The 21,025-nt window shown below is 38.9% G+C and overlaps 1 long non-coding RNA gene and 1 pseudogene across 1 annotated transcript in view; both read left to right on the top strand.

Moving 5' to 3' along the window:
- LOC100345477 (E3 ubiquitin-protein ligase TRIM13-like) overlaps positions 1–10,428 on the top strand; it is a 28,061-nt pseudogene extending 17,633 nt beyond the window's left edge.
- LOC149123280 (uncharacterized) overlaps positions 1–21,025 on the top strand; it is a 264,057-nt gene that overhangs the window by 19,301 nt on the left and 223,731 nt on the right. The gene's annotated exons all lie outside the window — the stretch shown is intronic.

Raw genomic sequence — 21,025 nt, 5'->3', positions numbered from 1 at the left:
TCCATACCTGAAATGCTCTCATGGGCTTTTTAGGAAGATCTGAATGCCTTAAGGGCTGATTCTGAGGTCAGAGTGCTGTTTAGGGCATTTCTCATACTATGAGTCCGCTGTGCGGTCTGCTTCCCATGTTGGAACATCTCTGCTTTTTAATTCTATCTATTGTTATTACCAGACACTTGGTCTTATTTATTTGATCCCTTTGACACTTAACCCTATCTATATGATCAATTATGCACTTAATATAATCACTGTAATACATAAGGTGGCATTGAAGCCATCCAGCTTAATGAGATTGAGAGTCTCATGGCACATTTTTAGGTTTACCCTTAGGTAAGTCTGTGGGAATGTGCTCCAAACTGTACAGCTTGTATCTCTCTTATTTCCACCCTTATTTTTTACTGGGATATATTTTCCATTGAATTAATACACCTATGATTAATTCTATTTTAAGTAAAGAGTACAACCAATGGTATTATGTAGAAAAAAATGAGATAATAAGCTGTTCCTTGACATTCAAGACAAGGGCTGTTCAAGTCTTTGCTTCTCATCGTATCAATTTTACTTCTACAGGTTTCCTTTTAGGTGCTCTGTTAGTTGTCACAGAATAGGGAGAACATATGGTATTTGTCCCTTTGGGACTGCCTTATTTCACTAAGTATGATTTTTCCAGATTCATCCATTTTGTTGCAAATGACCCATCTTCCATTGATGGGTGACTAGGTTGTTAATTCCATATATTAGCTATTGTGAATTGAGGTGCAATAAACATGAAAGTGCAGATAACTCTTTTGATGGCTGATTTCATTTCCCTTGGGTAAATTCTAAGGAATGGGATGGCTGGGTCATATGATAGGACTATATTCAGATTTCTGAACTATCTCCAAACTGTCTTCTATAGTGATTTTACCAGTTTGCATTCCCACCAACAGTGAATTAGTGTACCTTTTCCCCCAAATCCTCACCATCATTTATTGTTTGTTTATTTCTGTATGAAAGCCATTCTAAACAGAGTGAGGTGAAGCCTCATTGTGGTTTTGATTTGCACTTCCATGATAGCTAATGATCCTGAACCTTTTTTCATGTGTCTGTTGGTCATTTGGATTTCCTCTTTTGAAAAATGTCTGTTTAAGTCCTTGGCCCATCTCTTAACTGGGTTGATTGTTTTGTTGTTGTGGAGTTTCTTGATCTCTTAGATTCTGGTTATTAATCCTTTATCAGTTGAATAATTTGTGAATAATTTCTCCCATTCTGTTGGTTGCCTCTTCTTTTTCTTGACTGTTTCTTTTGTCATACAGAAACTTGTCAATTTGAAGTAATCCTGTGTGCTAATTTTGGTTTTGACTGCCTGTGCCTCCAGGGTCTTTTCCAAGAACTCTGCCTGGCCAATGTCTTGCAGGGTTTCCCCAATGTTCTCTAATAATTTGATGAAATCAGATCATAGATTTATATCTTTAATGCATGTTGAGTGGATTTTTGTGTAAGGTGTAAGGTAGGGGTCTTGTCTCATACTTCTGCATGTGGAAATCCAGTTTTCCCAGCAGCATTTGTTGAAGAGGCTGCCCTTCCTCCAGGGATTGGTTAGCTCTTTGGTCAAATATAAGTTGGTTGTAGATGTTTGGATTGATTTATGGTGTTTCTCGTCTGTTACACTGATCTGTCCATCTGTTTTTGTACCAGTACCAGGCTGTTTAGATTATAATTGTCTTGTATGATGTCTTAAAGTATGGTATTGTGATGTCTCCAACTTTGTTTTTGTTGTATAAGATTGTTTTAGCTATTCAAAGTCTCCTGTGGATCCATATGAATTTAAGCACCATTTTTTCTAGATCTGAGAAGAGTGACATTGGTATTTTGATTGGTATCACATTGACTTTGTAAATTACTCTCTGAAGAATGGACATTTTGATGTATTGATTCTTCCAATCCATGAACATGGAAAATTTGTCCATTTTTTGTGTCTTCTTTTATTTCTTTATTTAATGTTTTGTAATCTTCATTGTAGAGATCTTTGACATCCTTTGTTAAGTTTATTCCAAGGTATTTGACTTTTTTGTAGCTATTGTGAATGGGATTGACCTTAGAAGTTCTTTCTCAGCCATGGCATTGTCTGTGTATACACAGGCTGTTGGTTTTTGTGTATTGATTTTATATCTTGCTACTTTATCAAACTCTTCTATGAGTTCCAGTAACCTCTTAGTGGATTCTGTTGGGTCCTCTATATATAGAATCATGTCATCTGCAAATAGGGATAGTTTGACATCCTCTTTCCTGAATTGTATCCCTTTGATTTCTTTTCTTGCCTTATGACTCTGGCTAAAACTTCCAGTACTATATTGAATAGCAATGGTGAGAGTGGGCATCCCTGACTGGTACTGGATCTTAATGGGAGTGCTTCCAACTTTTCCCCATTCAGTATGAGTTGGTCGTGGGTTTGTTATGAATTGCCTCGATTGTGTTGAAGAATGTTCCTCTAAACCCAATTCGCTTAGATTTTTCATCATGAAAGGGTGTTGTATTTTGTCAAATGCTTTCTCTGCATCTAATGAAATAAGCATATGGTTTTTGTTCTTCAATTTGTTGATGTGATGTATCACATTGATTTGCAAATGTTGAACCATCCCTGCATACCAGGAATGAATCACATTTGGTTCAGGCGAATGATCTTTTTGTCGTGTTGTTGGATTCAATTGGCCAGAATTTTGTTGAAAATTTTTGTGTCTATGTTCATCAGGGAAATTGGTCTGTAATTCTCTTTTTCTGTTACATCTTTTTCAGCTTTAACAATTAAGGTGATGCTGGTTTCATAGAAAGAATTTGGGTGGATTCTTTCCCTTTCAATTTATTAAAAATTTTCAGAAGAATTGGTTAGTTCTTTAAGTATTTGGTAGAATTCAGCAGTGAATCTATCCAGTCCAGGGCTTTTCTTTGTTGGGAGGGTCTTCATTACTAATTCAATTTCTGTCTTTGTTATGTGTCTGTTTAGGTTTTCTACATCTTCATGGCTCAATTTAAGTATGTTGTAAGTGTCCAAGAATTTATCTATTTCTTCTAGGATAAGATGAGTAAAAATAGAGGCATACTTGTGTGCCTCACAGTAGAAAATAAAGAAATTACATGTTTACATGTCTTTATATTTAAAAATGCAGTCAGAATGACAATACTTATTGCACATCTTGGAGTACCAATGGTATTTATTTATTTATTTATCTATTTTGACAGGCAGAGTGGACAGTGAGAGAGAGAGAGACAGAGAGAAAGGTCTTCCTTTGCCGTTGGTTCACCCTCCAATGGCCGCTGAAGCTGGCACACTGCGGCCGGCGTACCGTGCTCATCCAATGGCAGGAGCCAGGTACTTATCCTGGTCTCCCATGGGGTGCAGGGCCCAAGGACTTGGGCCATCCCTAACTGCACTCCCTGGCCACAGCAGAGAGCTGGCCTGGAAGAGGGGCAACTGGGACAGAATCCAGTGCCCCAACTGAGACTAGAACCCAGTGTACCAGCACTGCAAGGTGGAGGCAATGGTGTTTTTATATTTTCCATATACAAAATAATCATATGATATTCAGCTTTAAAATACTAGTATGCTTGTGAGAAAGTTAGAATTGGAGTCATTATAGAAGATAACCAATTTTAAAATTAAAATATTTTAATTCTAAAATAATTTTAATTAAAATAAAGATGAAGGAAGAGGGGCAGATGACATCAGGTAATAGTTATGAAAATCTAGTTATATAGGAATAATCAGTTCTTAGCTTTCCCAGTACAGCAAAGTAACTATAGATCACAATATTGCATTGTATACTATATGAACAATTAGAGGGGAGGAGCTGATGAGCTTAGAAAAAAACTATAAGGAAATGGAAACACTAGAGGGTCTACGCGACAGTGCTCCAAGGGGAGTGCACGCCACACAGACAACAGCGGGGAGACTTGGGACGCTCAGGGCTCCGAGTCCACACATCGGCGCTGGAAGGGGAGGTGAGCTCAATAACCCGAGACATTGGTGGGGAAACGGGGGTCAGAATCTAGAGGGGGGCCGGAAAGTGCAGCAAACTCACTACCGGAAAGAAGGAAAAAAAAAAAAGCTTCGGGGTTTCTCTTCCCCCTAACCTTGCAAAGGTTACAAGGCTGCAACACTTGAAGAATTCCCAAGAGACAAAGAGCAGGCCTCCTCTTTGGATTTACATATCAATGGGGGAGAGTTAAGGAACTGAGTCACTACAATTCAGTAGCCTAGGCAACCCAGTGGGAGTCCAGAGGAGCCAAAGACTGGAAGCTAAATACCATCAATGCTGCACAGCCCTGCCCTGCGGTGTTACTTACCCCCTGAATAAATAAAATAAATAAATAAATAAAAAGAGAGATTTACCACGCATAACCTGAGGGTGTCACCTTTGCACACCCTTAACCAGGAAGAACCAGGCAGAGCTCTCAGGCCACACCCATCTCAAGCCTCCAAGGCTCCTCCAACAGCAGGCAGTCCACTTAACAGGGACACAGTATAAAAAAAAAAAAAGAAAAGAAAAAAAAAACGCACAGTGACGCAAGAAGAATTAACTATGCCGAGTAACAAACACAGAAATAGAGGGAGCAAGATCAACGATGACACTATGATGCCTCCAAATAAGCAAAACACCCCAAGCCAAGAGTATGAAGATGATGAGATAGAAGAAATGCAAGATACGGATTTCAAAAAATTTATGATAAGAACATTTAGAAGTTTTCAAAAGCAAATCCTTGAACTACAGAAATCCTTAATGGACAAGATTGAAAATCTCTCTCGTGAAAATGAAATTTTAAGGAAGAGTCAAAATGAAACTCAGAAACTAGTAGAACGGGAAAGTGTAATAGTCAAGAGAAATCAAAATGAAATGAAGAGCTCAATAGATCAAATGACAAACACATTAGAAAGCCTTAAAAACAGAATGGGTGAAGCAGAAGAGAGAATATCGGACTTAGAAGATAGAGCACAGGAAAACATACAGTCAAACCAAAGAAAAGAAGAGGAAATTAGAAACCTAAAAAATATTGTTGGGAATCTACAGGATACTATTAAAAAAACCAACATTCGGGTTCTAGGAGTTCCTGAAGGCATGGAGAGAGAGAAAGGATTGGAAGGCCTTTTTAGTGAGATACTAGCAGAGAACTTTCCAGGTTTGGAGAAGGACAGAGATATCCTAGTACAGGAAGCTCATAGAACCCCCAATAAACATGACCAAAAGAGATCCTCACCACGACACGTGGTAATTAAACTTACCACAGTGAAACATAAAGAAAAGATCCTAAAATGTGCAAGAGAGAAACGTCAGATTACTCTCAGAGGATCTCCAATCAGACTCACAGCAGACTTCTCATCAGAAACACTACAGGCTAGGAAGGAATGGCGAGACATAGCACAGGTGCTAAGAGAGAAAAATTGCCAGCCCAGAATATTATATCCTGCCAAGCTCTCATTTGTGAATGAAGGTGAAATAAAGACCTTTCATAGCAAACAGAAATTGAAGGACTTTGTGGCCACTCGTCCGGCCCTGCAAAAGATACTTAAAGATGTGCTACACTCAGAAACACAGAAACACGGCCATCAATATGAAAGAAGGGAAAGGAAGAACACCTACCAGTAAAAGAGCATGGGAAGCTTAAAGCATATACTAGAAAATATTTCCGGGAAAATGGCAGGGCAAAGTCACTACATATCAATTGTCACATTGAACATTAATGGTCTGAATTCTTGAGTTAAAAGACACCGTTTGGCTGACTGGCTCACAGAACACAACCCAACTATTTGTTGCCTACAAGAAACACATCTCTCTAACAAAGAGGCATGCAGACTGAAAGTGAAAGGTTGGAAAAAGATATTCCATGCCAACAGAAACCAAAAAAAAGCAGATGTAGCCATATTAATATCAGACAAAATAAACTTTAATACAAAAACTGTTAAGAGAGACAAAGAGGGACACTATATAATGATTAAGGGTTCAATTCAACAGGAAGATGTAACTATTATAAATGTATATGCACCTAATTACAGGGCACCAGTCTATTTAAAAGATATGTTAAGGGACTTAAAGGGAGATTTAGATTCCAATACAATAGTACTGGGGGACTTCAATACTCCACTCTCAGAAATAGACAGATCATCCGGACAGAAGATCAACAAGGAAACAGCAGATTTAATTGACACTATTGCCCAAATGGATCTAACAGATATCTACAGAACTTTCAACCCTACATCTACAGACTTCACATTCTTCTCAGCAGCGCATGGAACCTTCTCTAGGATTGATCACATACTAGGCCATAAAGCAAGTCTCAGCAAATTTAAAAGAATTAGAATCATACCATGCAGCTTCTCAGACCACAGCGGGATGAAGCTGGAAATTAGCAACTCAGGAAACCCCAGAAAGTATGCAAACACATGGAGACTGAACAACATGCTCCTGAATGAACACTGGGTCATTCAAGAAATCAAAAGAGAAATCAAAAACTTTCTGGAAGTAAATGAAGACAACAACACAACATATCAAAACTTATGGGATACAGCAAAAGCAGTATTGAGAGGCAAATTTATAGCAATAGGTGCCTATATCAAGAAATTGGAAAGGTACCAAATAAATGAGCTTTCAGCGCACCTCAAGGACCTAGAAAAACTGCAGCAAACCAAACCCAAAGCAAGTAGGAGAAGAGAAATAATTAAAACCAGAGAAGAAATTAACAGGATTGAATCCAAAAAAACATTACAAAAAATCAGCTAAGCGAGAAGCTGGTTTTTTTTTTTGAAATGGAAACACTAATTACTTGATTGATCTACTTATACATGTTTTGAAATATTGGATTATACTCCCTAAGTTTTACAAGTACCACATGTTGATACAAAAGACGAAATAGTTGTTTTCTGGGAAAAAAATAAAAGCTTTATAGAAATGATGTATATGTGGGGCCAGTGCTGTGATGTAGTGGGTAAAGCTGCTGTCTGCAGTGCTGGCATCCCATATGGGCACTGGTTTGAGTCCTGGCTGCTCCATTTCCAATCCAGCTCTCTGCTATGGCCTGAGAAAGCAGTAGAAGATGGTTCAAGTCTTTGGGCCCCTGTGCCCATGTGGGAGACCTGAAAGAAGCTTCTGGCTCCTGGTTTCAGATAAGCACAGTTCCGGCCATTGTGGCCAATTGGGAGTGAACCAGTGGATGGAAGACCTCTCTCTCTCTCTGCCTCTCCATCTCTCTCTGAGTAACTCTTTCAAATAAAGAAATAAATCTTTAAAATAAAAGAAAATTGAGAGTCACTAATTAAACAAAAACTTTAAAAAAATGCATGTATAAGTAATGAATATTTATAACATTTATTATTTTTATTTACTTATGTATAGTATGCATAGTTTTGGAAGAAATGCATGACATTTATATGTACAAGAGTGCATGTATGTGAACACAAGCATCATTTTTACTGTACGAGTTTAACACTAAGAGATTACCTGTCACTTCAGGATGAAATAAAATGTCTTCCCTGTACCTCTTTAAGAGAAAAACTTACACTATATTGACAATATTTTAAATTGTTTAGGGGTGGGGTGGCAAGGTGCTGCACTAGGTTAATCCTCTGGCCACAGCACCGGCACCCCATATGGGCACCAAGTTCTAGTCCTGGTTGCTCCTCTTCCAGTCCAGCTCTCTGCTGTGGCCCAGGAAGGCAGTGGAGGATGGCCCAAGTGCTTGGGCCCCTGCACCCACATGAGACCAGGAAGAAGGACTTAGCTCCTGGCTTTGGATTGGCATAGCTCTGGCCATGGAGGCCATTTGGTTATTGAACCATTGGAACAAAAAGCTTTCTCTCTCTCTCTCTCTTCCTGCCTGTAACTCTACCTGTCAGATAAATAAATAAATAAATAATCTTTAAAAAAATTGTTTAGGGGCATTTATTTTCATTTTATCAAAAATGTTCAAAATATTTGCTGACATTCATTTTCTATGAAATTATTTTTGAAACTAATGAAAGTATCCATTGAAATGCTTTTAACACATTGACTATCATATTAATGTCTGTTGTTAAGGTAAATGAATTTACTATAAATTCAAGAATAACACTTCTTTTGTCATCTTTGTTTAAATGAAAAATGGTCTTAGAGAATACCAGGGGCTGACTTTTTAAGAAATAATTTTTACTTATTTATTTATACTTGGATTTTTAATGTTAGATCATTAAAATGTAGAAATAAATTTAATGTTGAGTCTAACATATTGACTTTTCATAAGATTTATAGGTTTTTCTTTTGTTATTTAAGTTTTTCTCTTTTGGACTATCAGATTGATATGGGTGGGGTTATGTTAATTTTGTTCATCACTATGTAACTTTAGTACTTACCATAACATCTGATGCAAATATAATGTTTGGTAATTTTAAACCTGCAAATATCTTACATTGCACTTAATTAGTGGTTGGGTCACTCATGAATATTAACATTTTAAATCATGATTTTACATGTAAAATGGCTTAATATGTTTTACATGTTAGATTTTCCATTAAGCTTTTTATTTTAAAATACTGTCCCACTGCTGAAAATATTTGTGCCGCTAGAGCCACCGATCCGATTAGAAAAAAGAATTTTCATTAACATTTTCTACTTTCTAATGTTCTTTATCAAAGAAAATCATTCAAGAACTTGAACTTCATGGCTCCTACATGGGCATATCAGTAACGGGAGACCAATCACACTATGCAAAGTAAACATAGATTAAAACATTTCATCTAAACCACTAGTTTCCAAGCAATGATGTTTGAAGACTTTGATAGTTCCTCAGGAACTGCATGCAGTGCAGGTGTGGTGAGGTTAAGCTATTACGGTTCTGAGAGCTCTCTTTGTTTGAATCAGTTGATATTATCTGCATGATCAATGAGAACTGGACATTGGGTTTTATTTTATACAAGGGTTTGGAGAAAATGAGCTTGAAGAAAAATGTTTGACAAACAGTGAAATAAGGATGTAAATCAAAAAATAGATCTTATAACTACTGACATTTTAATTACATTTTGTTTTGTCTAAAAGAGTCTAGAGTTTAGTATCTGTAGGGTATGTCATACTGGAAGAAACAGGGAAAACATCTTCATTTAGCCAACCAATTTAAAACATGTTCTTTTCTTACAACACTGACTCATCTAATGACTGAGGAATGTTCCCTTTTGAAAAATGATAAAGAAGTAATGTGGGGCCATGAATCCATCTTGCAGCCATTACTGGCACATATCACATGGCCCCCATGGCTGGAGGGGGTGTGGCATATCCCTCATGATGCCAGAGGCACTCCTTCTGGTAGAGCTGATGGAGCTGCTAACTGCTCGTATTTCTTACTCAACCAGAAGATAGCATTTCTTCCCTAGAAACACCATTGTCTTTGGTGCCCTCTGACTTACAGGAGACTCCCTGAATGTGATGTAGTGCTTGAAGATCTCATGTGCCCAATTTGTTGCAATCTGTTTGATGATCCTCAAGTTTTTCCTTGCTCACATAGCTTCTGCCAAAAGCGCCTGAAAGGTCTCATAGAGGGAACTGTGCAGAATTTATTGTGGAGACTATCATCATTCAAGTGTCCCTCCTGCCATAAGAAAGTGTCAGCTGCTGGAGTTAGCAGGCTGCAGGTTAATTATTCCCTGATGGGTATTGTGGAAAAGTAGAACAAGGTCAAGATTTCTCTCAAGATGCCAGTGTACAAAGGACTCTTGGGGCAGTCCCTCATTGTTTTCTGCCTGACTGATATGCAGCTGATTTGTGGGATCTGTGCTATTCCTGCTGACCACACCAAGTATGTCTTCTGATCTATTGAAGATGCCTATGCTCAGGAAAGGAATGCCTTTGATTTCTTCTTCCAGAGCTTTGAGACAACGTGTAGGGGAGATGCTCTTTCTCACTTGGATACCTGGAAACTAGCAAGAGAAAATACTCACAGTTACTGACTAAAGATTAAGATGAAATTAAGAAATTTTTTGAGAAGTTGAAACACACATTGGATCAAAAGGATAATGAAATCCTGTCTGACTTGGAGATCATGAAAATTGCAGTTCTGCAAGCTTATGACCCAGAGGTTAACCAACTCAACACCACCTTACAGGAACAATGATTGGCCTTTAACATGGCTGAGGCTTTCAAAGACTTGGAAGAACCCATGATATTTCTGCAACAGATGTAGGAGTTCTGGGAGAAAATCAAGGTCATCAAGGAAATCCCTTTACCTGCCTCTTCATTTTTCCAGAAGCCCTTTGATGAAGAACATTGACCAGTTAGTGTGAGAACATCAAATTAGTAGATGTGGATACTTTCTTTGCCTCAGGGCACTGTCACATTCATTAGCAAGATTCCCTGGCACTTTTATCAGTTATTTGCAGTAGTCCTTCTGCTTGACTTTCTCATTTTCTTCAGTCCCACTGCATCCCTAAAGTGATCTTTATTTGATGAATATGCAGGCAATTCACTCTGTCAGCCTATGTTCTTTGGGTGTGTGCACCTTATTAGCTGTGGTCTCACCAATCCTTATCCACACTAACACAGAAGGCCTCTATAGCAATCCTGACAGCCAGAATAAGTACAATGGCGTACTGAACTCCTGGAGAAAGATCGATCTGTAAGGGCAGTTTATGACATCAAAGCCACAGATGTCAGGTTAGATAAATAAGATTTAATGCAGAAGTACATTTTGATGGATGAGTTGTTATAAGACTTTATTTGGAAGGACAAGATTTTTGACTAAGTGATATATGAAATTGAAGATATGAAACACTAGAACTAGAGACCTATGCACTTAAACTTAGAAAAAATACCATTGATGCCTTAGGAACTGAAGTCCATAGACTTGAGAATGAACCAAAAAAATGAAACCCTGAAGTTCCATGTGTAAATCTAGAGATATTATAAAATGATACAATGAATCACTTTGGAAGCATGTTTGCCCAGCCACTCTGAAAAGCCATTTCCTACCCTTTCATGCTGACTGCAGAGCCATTCAGAAGACATTATTTCTAAGAAGAAGAAAATATTCTGTGTGAAGAGCAATTGAAGATCCACAGAACCAGAACAACTTCCTAAATTCTATGAGACAATACAAGTTGGATTAATCTGAAAATCCCGTTTTTGTGATTCAGCATGGAACATTTTGGTATTTGAATTGCTTATAGTTTCTCATTTTAGCCTATCAATGTGTGTTGTACCTTGAAATATTGATTCTTCTCTTTACATTGGTAAAACTAAGTTCATCCCCAGGATTATGACTTTTAGTTTTGTTTCCACTGAAGTTTTCATTTCATCCAAATCTGCCCATCTGAATATGTTGGCTATATCTCAGTATGTGATTTTTAAACAGTCCCTGTTTCAGAGTCGATCTTTCCTCATAAAATGTGTAAATTGTTACTACATACTTTGTGACTTTGACCTGAGTCCTAACAGAAGCACTATCCTAACCTAATTATCCACATTGTTCATTCCAGAAATGATTTAGTTGCTGAACGGCATGAAGGTGTTTTAGGACACTCTTTTAGTCCATAGTTGTTATACCTTTGTAAAATGTCTTCTTTATCTTTGTTAATTTTTCATTTAATTTTCCTTCTTTTATAATCCTACCTTGACTTTCTTTTTTTTTCTTTGACAGGCAGAGTGGATAGTGAGAGAGAGAGACAGAGAGGAAGGTCTTCCTTTGCCGTTGGTTCACCCTCCAATGGCCGCCGTGGCCGGCGCGCTGCGGCCGGTGCACCGCGCTGATCCGATGGCAGGAGCCAGGTACTTATCCTGGTCTCCCATGGGGTGCAGGGCCCAAGGACTTGGGCCATCCTCCACTGCACTCCCTGGCCACAGCAGAGAGCTGGCCTGGAAGAGGGGCAACTGGGACAGAATCCAGTGCCCCGACTGGGACTAGAACCATGTGTGCTGGCACCGCAAGGTGGAGGATTAGCCTAGTGAGCCACAGCACCGGCTCTACCTTGACTTTCACATTGTTGTAGTAACATTCTACTGAAGGGAAAAGTTTTCATCATCAGCTGGATGTATTAATAATTCCCAAACTATGGTTCCTAATCAAAAAACAAGAAGGCAGGAGCAATACTTCCATAACAAGAACTTCTATTTCACTTTTCTCAAATGGTCACAGCCCAAGCACCATGACTCCCAAGAATAGAGTATCTTGTCTGATGAAAGAATAGAATGATTACATTCTTTTACCCAATAATTTCATTTTTAGGAATTTATTCTAAGGAAATGAAAGGAATAGACCACAAAGACATAATGGGCACATAATGTTTCTCTCAGTGTTTCTTAAAATAGTAACCCACCAACAAATAAGCAGGAAAAAAATAGGGGGAAAATTCAAATCTCTATCAGAAAAGAATATATAAGTCATTGTTGGAGCACCCAACAAGATTAGTCTACACATTAGATCCTACAGTCCAGTGTCAACAAGAGAAGTGATCTCTTAAAATCACCAGAGACAAAGAAAGATCTCCATCCTTAAAATTCACTAATAGAGTTTCATTTATGCTTCTTATTTATTTATTGCAAAAATAGATTTCAATTAAAAATAAAATATATACATCATACATTCATTTACTATGAACAATGTGTGTGTGTTTTTTTTTTTAATTTGACAGGTAGAGTTATAGACAGTGAGAGAGAGAGAGACAGAGAGAAAGGTCTTCCTTCTGTTGGTTCACTCCCCAAATGGCCGCTATGGCCGGTGCTGCATCAGCCCAAAGCCAGGAGCCAGGTGCTCTTCCCAGTCTCCCATGCAGGTGCAGGAGCCCAAGCACTTGGGCCATCCTCCACTTTCCTCCCAGGCCACAGCAGAGAGCTGGACTGGAAGAGGAGCAACCAAGACTAGAACCCGGTGTCCATATGGGATGCTGGCACCGCAGGCAGAGGATTAGCCAAGTGAGCCACAGCGCTGGCCCCAACAATGTGTATTTTAAAAAATAAGATGGAAATGGGATTCAAAGGTAAGTTTATTTTGGTGCATTAAAATTTGAAATTCATGAATCTGGGTGATTTTTAAAAACTCATTGAAAATGTCCATTATAAAAATCTATATGGATATAAGTGTTTTTGAATCAAAATAATCTCTCAATGCATTTTACATGAATTTCTTGAATGGCCATTGTACATATTGTTTTGAAATTTATATACATTGTAAAATGGTTTAATAAAGTGAATTACCGTATAATCATAATGCATATTTTTAAAAGTTAAAATTCTTTAAATTTTTCTCAAAAATTTTGGAGAAAACATTTTTAAGTGCAGTCACCATGTTTCACTTTTTTGTTCATCTTCCAAATCTTTCCTCTTTTATCCATTAATTATACATCTATATTTTCCCCTCATTAAAATCTTTAAATTTGCTTTTCACTTCTGCAGCTTAGATGCTCTTTTCCTAGCTTCCGCACTGAAAGTTACTCCCCATTGCTATGTTTTAAGATCACGTATTATCCATTAGTGAGGACTTTCAAACTCTTCTGGCTAAAGCAACCCTTGTCCTTTCCACTGGGATCTATCACATTATTTTATTTTTTATCCAGAGCACTTCAAATATTTAAACTATTTTACACAAAGCTATAATTTATACCACTTTCTTCAAATATGCTCTATGAGGGCAGAATTTTGACATTCAGGCCACTCCAGAATGTCAAATTAATTAATAGAAAAATCAGGTATGTGAATCTCACTAGCATCAACGCAAGTTAGTAATTAGCCGGTAACACCATAAAGAAAAAAAACTGACAATCAGAGCAGTTCTGTTTGCTACGAAAGATTGATTTAGAAGCAACAACTCAGATGTAGCCAGTCTGGGCTGTCTGGGAAATTTTATCTGCTTCTCTAAAAGAAATCAAGATGTGATATATTTTAAGGGACCGTAGCCCTTTTGCAGACATGGAAAGGGTAGCTGATGGGCTGTGATTACCTGGGCACACAAGTGTAAAAAGTGGGTCTCTACTGGCTGAAGCACTAATTTACCAGTCAGTACATGTGGGTTTCAGAACTGGAGACACACGCAGCCTGTGATGGAAACAGGTTGGGAACACATGAAGGAATAAAGAGGATGCAGTAAACCAGTGCTTAGAGATTGTTTATAACCTTAAATGCTTATGTTAGAACAAAACACTGAAAATCAATCATTACAGCCCCCTTGTTAATTATAAACAAAAAATATCAGAGTATTGAAGAAGAGGAAGAAAAAAGAGAACGGCAGACATGTATGAAATGCTATACAATGTACCACAAATAAACAAGGACACAATGACTTTTTTTAAGAAAAATGTTAACAAAGTTAACCATTAGGAAAAAACAATTAAGGAACAAATGGGGAAAGTAACACAAATAACCAGTTTAGGAATTAAAACAGTATCATTCTTTTGTAGAGATTATAGCTTTGGGCAAGATACTAGAGAAAGATATGAAATTCCTAGGAGTAAAATTTGACTTCAGAGATCAATATCCACCCTATTTTGAAAATCAGGTTTCCAAAAAACAAATATAACATAAAATAGAAAAACTCCTATATAACCCAAATAAGTTGAATCACATTTTGAAAACTCCAAACAGTCAACCCAGAAAGTCACACAATGACAATTTCAGGTCCAGAATTAGAGAATACTTCAAAACTTTACAGAAGAAAAAACAAATTTACATTTCAAAGACCTACCCAAAGTGAAAATAAGCAAAGCCTATTTTTTAGTTTCTTTTGGAAAACCACCATTACAGTGAGGATGGTGCAAGCAGGCCAAGACTTGAAATTAAAAAAGGGGGCTGGCGCTGTGGCACAGCAGGTTAAAACCCTGGCCTGAAGTGCCAGAGTCCCATATGGATGCCGGTTCTAGTCTTGGCTGCTCCTCTTCCAATCTTGCTCTCTGCTATGGCCTGGGAAACGCAGTAGAAGATGGCCCAAGTCCTTGGGCCTTTGCGCCCATGTGGGAGACCCAGAAGAAGATCCTGGCTCCTGGCTTTGGATCAGTGCAGCTCTGGCTGTTGCAGCCATCTGGGGAGTGAACCAGTGGGAGGAAGACCTCTCTCTCTCTGTCTCTACCTCTCTCTGTAACTCTGTCTTTCAAATACATAAAATAAATCTTTAAAAAAGGAAATTAAAAAAAATAAATTTTTGGATCAAGACTTGAAATAAAAATTAAGTTTTTAAAAGCATCTCTTTTCGGCCGGCGCTGCGGCTCACTAGGCTAATCCTCCGCCTTGCGGCACCGGCACACCAGGTTCTAGTCCCGGTTGGGGCGCTGGATTCTGTCCCGGTTGCCCTTCTTCCAGGCCAGCTCTCTTCTGTGGCCAGGGAGTGCAGTGGAGGATGGCCCAAGTCCTTGGGCCCTGCACCTGCATGGGAGACCAGGAGAAGCACCTGGCTCCTGCCATCGGATCAGCGCGGTGCGCCGGCTGCAGCGCACCAGCCGCGGCGGCCATTGGAGGGTGAACCAACGGCAAAGGAAGACCTTTCACTCTGTCTCTCTCTCTCACTGTCCACTCTGCCTGCCAAAAAAAAAAAAAAAAAAAAAAAAGCATCTCTTTTATAAACAGAGCTACTAATATCCTCAGAAAAGTATTAATGTAATAAATGAATTCATCTAAGAAAATATATCAATAGGAAGCAGGGACATAATAAAAAATGCAAGGGTGGTTAACATTCCCAGACAGGCCTTCCAGGCAGGTAAAAATCACAAGAAGAAAATCCCATGGTCATTTAGATTCCGTGTTGGAAAGCATTTAGTGAAGTTCAGCAGCTAGGAAAGAGAAAACTGCTAGCAGAGCAACAACAAAAAAGCCAGCGACTTCTTTACTGTGCCTGACAGTGAAATGAACCTACAGGAAATGACACAAATAATAAAGGCTCATTGAAAGCTTTTTTCCTTACAGTAAACCTAGGCCATGATTCCTGCACTCTCTCTCAGACTTTCTACTACAGGTGTAATAAAGGAAATAAAACAGCAAAAAGTAATTACATGGTATAAAGATCAATTTCTAAGTCATAAAATGTGAATATACTGGGTGATGCTTATATACAGAGATAATCCATAAAAATCTAAAAACTGATAAATGAGATTACTGGAAGAATTATACATACGTGTGTGTGTGTGTGTGTGTGTTCTAATTACTAAGTACTAGCAGAAAACAGAAAATAATAATAAAGGACAGGCAGACTAAAAAAAAACAAGTGAAATTGGAGGATTCAATTTTGTGATATCCTTAAATATTCTTTAAATCAATACTTAAAAAACTACAGATGATTCAACAGAAAAAGTATCACATAGATGATGAAAAAGAAAGGCTCTGAAGCCAATAAACAGCCATTAAATGGTAACCGACCTGAGTTAGTTTACTGCAAGCTCCAAGTAGGATCCTCTCAGGAAGATGAAGGTGGGAGCCCAGCAGTGAACAGGACCAGAGAGGAGATCCCACCTCTCGCTGCAGGGAGGGTGGCGCACAAGAGGATGAAGTTTCAGAAATGAGCCCAAGACTCCTTCTTGCTTCTGCCTCCAGCAAGACCTGGAGTTATGCAGCACACTGATTGGCTGCATCTTTTATGACGTGGTGCATCCTCACAGCTAGGCAAGCTGTCCAATCAGGTGTGGTAGCATAAGTGCTACGTAATCCCATGGAATCTTGACATCATAGTAGTCAACCAGTTCCGTGGTGGAGAGGCCCTAGGAGGGGCTCCAACACTCAGAACTCTGAATGTAGCCCACGTCCATTGTTCTCGTACCTTCTTCCATCGCAGGAAGCTGCTCATCTAGGACCTCGGGACATGGTGTGTGGGGCCGAGCTTGAGGAGAGGGGAAGGCAGGGTGGGGAAGTTGTCAGAAAAGGCTGGCAGGATGTGGGTTTCCCAGAAGTTGTCGCTGGAGCCTGTAGGCCCCCTCTCGTTGCTGATACAACCCTCCACTCAGCCCCTTCTGGTCTGCAGTACGGGGCCTGGACTGGCACCTGGGACCCCAGCGTCCTGTTCCTTTCCTGCTCACAGTCCAGGGGCCATCCCTGGGCAGCTGTTGGTGGCATCCCCTTGTCTTCCCCGATTGTGCAGTGGGGACAGGATGGTCATTATGGAGCATATGGGTTGTGTGCTGGGTTCCTGCAGTGAAGAGCTGTCACTTATGGGATCCTCAGTTCCTCTTCTCCCCGGGGTGACAGCATTCCCCAAGTTTTCTGAATAGTTCAGAAGCTGAGTCTCAGTTCATGGCCCCTGACTTCTTAGCGTACCTCTTTCTGGGAGTCTCACCACGTTTTCTGTTGGTAACAACAGCGTCACAGACCAGGTAAGTTAATGAAACAGTTTTATTTTGATCAGGGCTTTGGTTGAGGTTTTAGGGGGACAAGACGACACTGTATTTTGGTCTTGGATGTCATCTGAGCCTTTACATGTTCCCTGAATTTTCAAATAAGAAATTTTAGCTAGTCACATTTATCAATGTTTTTAAAACTGTTTCTGTTCCATGAAAACCTTCCCAACCCCAAAGATATAAACCTTTTTTTTTTTTGAGTTTTAATTTTGATGTAGGGTGATTGTTTTCAAAGTTATTGGAGTATAATTGACAAACAAAATTTGTATATATTCAAGGCCTGCACCTTGATGTTTTGATATGTGAAGAGACTTTTTAAAAATTTATGGAAATTTCACTGTTTAATCCTGTTTTTCCAAACCTTTTGAAGTTCCCTTGTACATATACATTCTGAAATGATTAGGAAAATCAAACTAATATATCCATCACCTTACATAGTTTTTAAAAGAAAACCTAGTGCCTTAACAAGTTGTGAATATCTAATCATATATTCATAACATTTCTGAGCTGTACATTATCTCCTAACTGTAAATGTGTGTCATTCAACTAACATCTTCCATTTCCTTCTCTCTCAGCACCTAGCAACCACTATTCTCTTCTGTGCTTAAGTCTGACTTTCTGAGATTCCATAAATAAGGGAGATTGTGTGGTATTTATCTTTCTGTGACATTTCAATCAGGCCAATGATATATTCAAACTTTTCAATCCAGATTGTGACAAAATGTCAGAATTTCCTTGTTAAGGTTGAATGTGACTCCATTGTGTGTGTCTGGCATTTTCTCTACTCATCTGTTGATAGACAATGTTTGTTTATATATCTTATTCGTGTGAATAATGCTCACATGAACATGGTTGTGCAGTTGTATCTTTGAGATAGTAATTTTATTTCTTTAGATGCACATCCAATAGTGGGAATGCTTTATCATTTGTTAGCTCCATTTTTAATTTTATTTGAGACACCTCCATAGTGTTCTCCATAGTGGATGTACTAATTTACTTTCTATAAACAATTTATATGTTCCCTTTTCTCCAATGCTGGTTCAATATTTATGTTTTTTTACTTTTTTATAATAGCTATTTTTACATACGTGTGATCATAACCATTGTGGTCTTGAGCGCAGTGCTGAGACCCTTTTAAATGCCTGTTGGCTGCTTATGGAAAAACTGATCCGATCCTTTGCCAATTTTTTATTACAATATTTCCTTTTGAATTGTGTCTATTCTTTATATTAATCCTTTAATCAGCTATGATTTGCCAGTATTTTCTCTCATTCCTTGCTTTTACTTTTCAGCTTTTCCTTTAGTATGTAGAACTTTATTTTTTTGCAGTCCTACTTCCTTATTTTTGCTTTTGTCACCTGTACATTTGCAGTCATACCTAAATCATTATAAAAGTCTGGCAAAGCCACAGTTTTAGATGTTGGTGATTTGAATCAGTGGATGAGAATGTCCTCTCTTTCTCTCTCCTTCTCCCTCTCCCCCTCTCTCTCTCTGTTTCTCTGTGTGTCTCTTTTTCTTTGAAACTAATTAATTGAGAAATTCTTTAAAAACTTCATGGAGTAATTGGTACCAAATCAGAGCTAGATGATAGTGAGTTCCTTGTGTTACATAGCATTGTGGGTGACTATAGTCCACTGTAAGCTATCCCATATTTTAGGAACAAATAGAGGAAAGGTGCTCCAAGGCCCTGAAGTATAATGTCAGAGAAGGGAAAATGTTGTTTACTCCAATCTATTCAGTACAAATTGTATGCATGAATTAAAATCTCTCACTGCAGTCCATAGGTATGCATAATTATTGTCAACAAAATAAACTCAAAACATCGTTCTTGGTGTATAACATTAAGGGGTGTTAAAATACTTAAATTAGTATCACAACTAAAATTCTGATCTTTGGAAGCAGTTTATTCATACAAACATAATCTAGAAATATGTGAATTGGCATTTTTTAAAGATTGATTTTATTTATTTGATAGAGTTACAGAGAGAGGTAGAGACAGAGAGAGAGGTCTTCCATCTGCTGGTTCACTCCTCAAATGTTCACAATGGACTGAGCTGAGCCTATCCAAAGCCAGGATCTTCTTCTGGGTCTTCCACATGAGTGCAGGGGCCCAAGGACTTGGGCCATCTTCTACTGCTTTCCCAGGCCATAGCAGAGAGCCGGATCAGGAGAGGAGCAGCAGGACTAGAACTGGTGCCCATATGGGATGCCGGCATTCAGGCCAGGGCTTTGACCCACTGTGCCACAGCACCATCCCCATGAATTGGCATATTGTCATTCTAAATGGAGTGATTAGGAGGCAGTATTTTACCTTACAATGGTAATTAATACAACTTTTTAATTGTTTCATATAAGAAAAATGAAGTATTTCTTTAAGAGTATATGGAATTAGGGGTGGAGCCAAGATGGCAGAATAGTGAGGATGCGCACTGATAATCCGGGAAAAGATAGGTTGATAAAAGAGGAATTACGGTAATCACAGGGAAAGGCTTGGGGGAAAAAATGTAGAGGAAACCCTTCTGGATCTAGTGGATGTGGCACAGACCAGCGGGCAGAGCAGGGACGCCCACAGCTCTGAGTCCACACATCGGCACTGGAAGGGGAGGTGAGCTCAGTAACCTGAGACATTGGTGGGGAAACGGCGGACAGAGTCTAGAGGGAAGCAGGCTTTTGGAGGGAAAGTTCATCAGACTGACTACAGGAGAGAAGGAAGAAAAAAAAAAGTCGGGAGGTACTGGTATGGGCAAGTTTCTCTCTCTACTGACCTTGCAAAGGTGAGCAAGAGACAAAGAGCAGGTGCCATTCTGGATATACATAACAAAAGTGTAGAGCTAATGAACTGAGGTGCTACAATTCAGTGGCCTAGGCAACCCAGTGGGAGTCCGCAGGAGAAACTGAGCCCACACAGATTCTTTGGGCAGAAGCCAGAGATTGGAAGCTAAATACCATCAATTCTGCTCAGCTGTGTGGTATTACTTACCTCCTGATAAAAAAAAAAATTATGGTGACTTGATCAGCCCTCACCCTGACTGCTGATGAGCAACTTGATATGTTATCCCTCTTAGTATTTTGTTTGTTTGTTCTACTTAATGCTTTTGGTTGAATACTATAATCAATACACAATTATTCTTAAGTGCTGAAAATTAACTGAAAAATGATCACTGTTAAATATAAAAGTGGGAATAAGAGAGGGAAGAGATGTGCAATTCGGGACATGCTCAAGCTGACTTGCCTCAAACGGTGGAGTTAGAAACATACCAGGGGATTTGAATTCAATCCCATCGAGGTGGCATGTACCAATGCCATCTCACTAGTCCCAGTGATCAATTTCTGTTCACAATTGATCATAATGATAGGACTAAGAACCAAAGGGATCACATAAACAAGAATAGTGTCTGCAAATACTAGCTGATAGAATAAAAAAGGGAGAGAATGATCCAACATGGGAAGTGAGATACACAGTAGACCCATAGAATGGCAGATGTCCTAAGCAGCACTCTAGCCTCAGAATCAGCCCTAAAGGCATGCGGATCCAGCTGAAAAGCCCATGAGAGTATTTCAGGCATGGAAAGCCAAGACACTCTAGGGAAAAAAAAATGACCTAAATGAAAGATCTCCGCGAGTGAGATCCCAGTGGAAAGAACGGGTCATCAAAGAAGGAGGTGCCTTTCTCTGAAGGGAGGAGAGAACTTCCACTTTGACCATGGCCTTGTCTAAATATGATCAGAG

This window comes from Oryctolagus cuniculus, chromosome 12, assembly GCF_051225735.1.
Source record: "Oryctolagus cuniculus isolate XC-2025 breed Fujian yellow rabbit chromosome 12, ASM5122573v1, whole genome shotgun sequence".
Classification (NCBI taxonomy): domain Eukaryota; kingdom Metazoa; phylum Chordata; class Mammalia; order Lagomorpha; family Leporidae; genus Oryctolagus; species Oryctolagus cuniculus.
The sequence above is the reverse complement of the archived record's forward strand: the minus strand, read 5'-3'. Positions and strand labels throughout refer to the sequence as shown.